The sequence below is a fragment of the Tamandua tetradactyla genome, chromosome 22, assembly GCF_023851605.1.
Source record: "Tamandua tetradactyla isolate mTamTet1 chromosome 22, mTamTet1.pri, whole genome shotgun sequence".
Lineage (NCBI taxonomy): Eukaryota > Metazoa > Chordata > Mammalia > Pilosa > Myrmecophagidae > Tamandua > Tamandua tetradactyla.
Genome location: NC_135348.1, coordinates 21,347,238 through 21,353,474, shown reverse-complemented (window position 1 = coordinate 21,353,474; position 6,237 = coordinate 21,347,238). Strand labels below are relative to the sequence as shown.

The following is a 6,237-nucleotide window of genomic DNA, read 5'->3' as shown; positions in this document are numbered from 1 at the left end:
TCTCAAATGACTTTCCTCAAATGAGGAAATCTTAGAAGCTGGTGTCACTGGTAGAAACAGCTCGCTTACTGAGGCAGGATTTCTCTATCAACTTTAACAGTCTGTGAATTGCTTACAAAAAACGTTCCTCCCCTATCCATATCTATCTCACCTGTAGAAGGCAAAGAAAACTGCAATATGCAATAATGCTTGGCTTTCTCACAGCAGAAAGGTTAAGTGTTTGTTTGTAACTGCTAATACACAAGTCATTGACAAGCTTGAGTTGGCTGGTGTTCCAAGCTCACTCTTATATAAACTCCCTTCTCCCCTTTTTTATCCAGGGAAGGATGCTGTCCTTGAAACTGCAGCCCAAATGAAGCGCTAAGCAATGCCAGTATTACACGTGGCACTTGCTCCTGCTGATGTCAAGTTAGAAGTGATAAGGCAGAAACTGGACACAGGTAATACTAGTTCATAGTGCCTCCTTTTCCAAGCTTCCCATTAACTCACAGAGCAGGGACAGGTTAGAAAAAATACATAAAATTTTAGAGTCAATTCCCCAATCCTTTCAGACACCCTGGTGATTTGATCCTGAAAACTTATCACTTGGTAGGGCACAGGATGTAAAATGATAACTGTCACAAATGTCTCCTCCACTTAGAATGGGGAGGGTGTTAGGGTGCCTCCAACCCTTTCTATTTGAAGACCTGCCCTCAAATTTTCTTCCACCCTTCTCCTTCCCACCTCCACTACCACTACCACCACCACCATCATCTTCGTCCTCCTCACTTTCCTTCTCCCCTTCGCCTTCCCTTCTCAGCAAACTCGTGCAAAACCTGAATTGTGGGGAAAGCTAGGAAGGAGATCTCAAGCGATTTCAATGAAAGAATTCTAAGAAGTGCCAAATAGAGCTTAGATCCCAAGTAAAGTTGCCTGGGCCTTTAAGGGTGATGCGAGTATTTGTGGTTTTAGGGAGCATGTGAGGTGGATTTTGGGTCCAAGTGAAGGTTAGAGTTGTGACTGTTATGGGTATTTCACCGAAGAGATGAATTGGTTGCTCTTTTTTGTCAACTTCTTTAACCGTGTGAAGGAGGTGCCAAGGACACTTTCACTCTTTTGGATGAAGAAGCAGCACACGTGAATTCTAGAAGATATCATACCTAAATATACTTTCAGATCTTTCAGATGAAAATGCCATCAGTTGTCTCTGCCCAGTTCTGTTGCAGATCTATTAATCATACCCACAAGGATTGCCAAAATGGCAGGGCTCTCTTCGCTTTTCAGTTTATACAGAACAGAATCATTTACATAAAGTCCTTAAGGCAAATAACTGTTGGGGCTCTAATTTATATCTGATCGAAAATTAGCCGTCATTATGCGCTCCATTAGCAGCGTCTTTAATGTGCTTCTAAGCACCATTTGTCAAGCGGCTTGTTAATATCCTTCAAGTCTTTAAAGTTGAGAGCTCATTAAAGAGTGCGCTCTGTTATTGATGTAATTTAGATGAGTTTGGAAGAGCAAGTACACCATGCTTTGAATGGACAAACTGGAGGAACCAGGGCAAGGGGGCATTTGGTGACCAGGTTCACTGTCAGTCATTTCCCAGAAAACTTTGAGCTTCCATGGTCTCTGGGTCCTGTGAGGACATATTTGAAGATCCACAGTCTGACCCCAGTAAGTCATTTATTTCTCCGGGAAGACCTGTGCTTGTCCACAGTGTTTTCTTCTTTTCTCCTCAGTTCATATTTACAGTGGCATACTGAACCTTATTAGAGAAAGGTGGGGGGAAATGGGGCTTAATCTAATATCTTTTATGAGAGGACTCACCAGCTTATTATCATTATTTTTTTTTGCTTCACATTTCCACCCCCTACTTGGTGCCTAGTTGTTTACTTCCTGAGGTCTGCCCTTTATTCCACAGGGCGGAAGAATTAAATATCCATTGAGAAAGCCATAGGCCTAAAGACAGAGATATGGTCATTGAACCTATTTTGATGGAAGTACAGTAAACCCGCTTAATTATGTACATATTATTACATTATCTATCAACCACCCCATCAGAAGAGCATAAAGGCCAATAAATTACTTCTGTTATTTATCTAAAAATCCATATATTTTGTCATTTTCTTTCTGGAGGAGATTATGTTAGTGTAACACAATAAAGAAAACCATTAGCACAGCCAGAAAATTGCAACTGAGTGCAACAATAATTCCACTAGCAGGAATAAATAACAGTTAGAGAGCTGCATTCCAGCTTGGTTTTCCTGGTGGGTTTGATCAGTCTTCTTTGGATTCAAGTCTTAAGCATATCTCTAAAGAATCCTCTTACCAGGGGTTTAGTCAGAATTTGCAACATTCCCCCTTCCCCTCACTTCTCAATTTTACATTAAGAGAACATTCAAGCCATCATTATTTTTGAACCCTAATTCTCTACCTACTCTAAATTCACTTCCCCTCCAGAGACATTTTGCAGAACTCAGAGATTAATGCATGATAATGAAAGACATTAGGCATTTTATTCTCCCTTCCAAATTTCCAGTATTCTTTCGGTGTAAGAAGCTTGGGTGTGGATGATGGCTCTACTTTATCACAGTAAAGTAAAAACAAAACCAAGACTTTAGAAACTGGACCTATGTGGGACTTGGTTCTAATACCTTAAAGTCTTCTCCATTTCCTTCTCCTTTCTCTCCAGCTCAAAGAATCCTCTCATTTTCATCATTTGTTGAACAGCTTATTTTAGCTTATTTTTGCACTCCACACTTTAAAAGAGTTCGTTTTATACACATGAAGAAAGAAAAGAGAGAAAGAAAGATATAATAAGATCAATTTAAGGACATATTGAGGTCATATAACAGCACAAATATTCTCAAGTGTTCTGTATAATGTGCAGCGGGGATTTTGGGCAGTTTTATTGTGTGGTAGGATCCTCATCTCCGTTGTTTTTTACAGGATTCCTCCAGGCTAAAGTAATAAAGCGAGTAATTAGAATGCTAAAGACAGATGTAAATAACAGGAATGAGACAGCGGTGACAGACGAGCGGCTGGGTCAGGAAAGAGCCCAGTTGGTGGAAATGACACCCCTTCCTCGCTCCTGATCCCTTCCCCCACCCCATTCCCTTTCTCTTTCGGCCTCTCCACCCTCCTTGCCGGTGGCCTTAGGCGGCCGACTGGGGACACATGGGTCAAAATTGCATTCGGGGGTGCAGCGCGGCTGCTGTCTCCGGCTGACGCGCGGGGGTGCGGTCCCTAGCCTTGCAATCTCGGTCTCGCCTACTGATGGGCGGCGAGACGGGCACCACGCAGGTACCGAGACCTCCCGGCTTCACCCGGGGCTGCCAAGACTCGCCGACCCCCGCAGCCCGCGCCCCGCAGCAGGCGCCCCGCAGCCCGCGCCCAGCCCAGGCGCAGCCAGGCAGCCCGCGCTCCGCAGCCCAGCCCCGGCCCACCCCAGCCCGGGCCTCGCCCCGCAGGCTCCGCCCCGTTGAGCAGCCAGTGCCTGCGGTCTGCCCTGCGGACTGCCCGGGCCTGGCGGGCGCGGTGCCCGAGCCTGGTAGCCGGGTGGCAGCTTCGCCCTCTCAGCCGCCCTTTCTCTCCTTCGCGGTCCCCTCGGCGCCGCCACCCGCCACTCGGCAGCCGCCTGGCCCTGGGAAGAAGCCGGAGCACGTGTGGGGCTCCGATGCCCTGTTCCTCCGGGCACACCGAGAGTGGCTTCCTTTCACGCCTCTCCAAGGCTGCCTCCCCGAATTAAGCGTTTGCAACAGCTTTTCTGAGATAACTGGAGACCTGAGAAAAGCCACTGGCCTTGCCTTTTGATTAAAAAAAAAAAAAAAAAAAGTAACAAGAGCAATTTGCCTTCAGTGACTAGGCAAATACAATAATTAGTAAGTGAATGAGCTTTCCCTCCTAACAATATAAATAGAATTAACAACCTGGTGCCAGATTGTCACATGGAAGTTAAAACAATGATAAATGCTATTTAACCATTGTCTTTGCATTAGAGAAAGAAGAATAATCAGCAAATCTTATAATGAACTGGTCCTTTGGCCACAGATAACTTTCAGGATCTGATTTCTAGAGAGACCCTCTTCTTTCTTCTTAGAGGCACCTCAGTCCTAAAATTAGGGCCTAGTCAGGTTTGAAGTTACATTTTAAAGAGAATAACAAATTTAAATATGCAGGTGTCTTTGGAGTAGATGTGGTTACAATGAGACAGAAATGACTGTAAGTTTTACTTTTACATTTTAGCTTTAGAGCACTGAATGCCTGTCTTTTAGCAGCATTACTCTTTAGATTAAAATACAGACACATATGCACACAGATCCCCAGAGAGAGCCAAGCTAGGCCAGGAGGCAACTCTAAAGGCGCCAGGGGGTACTGGGGGTACTGGGGTAGGTTTGAGCTCCATGTGAAAAACTCTGTGTCAGCTGAGGAATTCTGTTACTTTCTGGATTGGTTAGTTCTGTCCATCCTTGGAAGAAGATAACCATTCCCATATTTTTAAAGGACACATGCCAACAGATGGAGCAAAATAGAATCTTGTATCCTAAGATGTATGTTTGTCAATTTCAGTTTTAATTATTCTGAGAATTTCAGAATTTAATTATTTCAGACTAATCATCTTGTTTGGGGTTAACGTTTTTATTTTCAAACTATTATCTTGTTAAAAAACAAAAACAAAAACCACCACACCAAAAAACAAACCCCAGGGGATTGTCTGGAGTATTTAGGAAGCTGGTGATGATGGCGCTGCTCCTCTTGAGCTCTTAGGTCAAATCTACCCACAGGTCAGATTTTTTGAGGCTTTCGGGGCTAAGTCTCTACCTTCCTGAAAGGCACGATTAAGGAATGAGGTCTCTATCCTAGTCGATAAATTTATCAACGTGGGTGGATGTTGGTGAGGGATCACCATAGAATTCATGAGAAATTGGTAGCCAATTCTGTGAGATATATATATATATATTTCTGTCTCTATGAAAGGGGAAGTCTGATCAGTCATAAAAGCCTTGACCTTGGAAAATTAAATTGGACCCACGACTAATGTTTATGAAGAAACATACTGGATACGTCCCCTCTGTTTGTGTGTTATTACATTTAATTTATTTTTTTTTTACCTTTGATCTTTGATGAAAAAATTGAAACTGTGTAACATCATAAATACAGTCAATACCACTGGATTGTATACATAAAACTGTTAAATTGCCAAATTTTATATCACACACACACATATTATCACAATAAAATTAAAAACAAAAAAATCACTCCACCCCCCCAAAAAAACAAGAAAAAATGAAAACCCTCAGTGTGTGGCTTCAGGATCTAAAATTGTAGATGTGATCTTGAATCCTGAGGCAGACATGTCTCTGATCAAGGTCCTCACACATCCTTGTGTTAGGAAACAATAGAGTTCGTCTAAGAACCAAGCTGGTGCTGGAGGGCGGGGGTGGGAGAGAAGGGTGAGGTGGTGGGGACAGTACCACTGAGCATACCGTGAATGTGTGGTGTAGCCGAATGCTGGTTGTGATTCCTTATAACTAATGTGGCTACATGAATAGAAAAGAGGAAAGGTAGGAGGAGAATAGAAAAGAAGGAAAGGCAAAGGAAGGAGTTAGAGGGCAGGATAACTGGGACCTCCTTCGTAGGAAGTGGGAATTGCTTTCTGTTTTCCCTTTTCCTTTGTGGAGGACCTTTTCTGTGTACAGAAATTTCAAACTCTGGGTGGCAACTCATTAGCAAGTCTTAAAATTGGTTTTGTGGATTGCGAGCAGCTTAAAGAAAATATTTTAAAAATTAAATAGAATAGAAACACTCAATGTGGATCACGTGTGGTGAGAGCTTTGTTTCATGAAACTCTTGCTTTAGTTTTACTTGTATCTGTATGTTTACACTGGTCCATGGTGTAAAGTGTATTTCTCATATTTCTTACTTGTGTATCGTCATCAACAACATTTGAAGACCGTTGTTGTAGGCCTATCTCGAGACATATCTTTTCCAAGAACTCTTCTGGGTCATACCAGCCCTGGATAATTAAGGAATCTCTTCGCTCTCTATCACTTATTTGAAGCTTCTTTAATGTTTTCCTGTATTATTAGCATGCCACATGGACACATCTTTTCCAACTGGACTTAAACTCCTTAAAAGGTCTGTGTTTTAGCCTTTTTTAGATTAACACACACACACGCACACACACACACACACACAACAAACAACAAAAATCCCCAGAGAGGGTCAAACTAGGCTACGAGGCCGCTGTCTCTCCTC

General features: G+C 43.0%; 1 long non-coding RNA gene across 1 annotated transcript; it reads right to left on the bottom strand.

The window, feature by feature from the left end:
• Positions 1-1,460: 1,460 nt before the first annotated feature.
• On the bottom strand, positions 1,461-2,720 carry LOC143666064 (uncharacterized). The gene is made up of 2 exons (XR_013167355.1): positions 2,634-2,720; positions 1,461-1,744 (listed from the first exon to the last, which is right to left on the bottom strand). It is a non-coding gene; the product is annotated as an uncharacterized LOC143666064 (long non-coding RNA).
• Between the last annotated feature and the right edge of the window lie 3,517 nt (positions 2,721-6,237).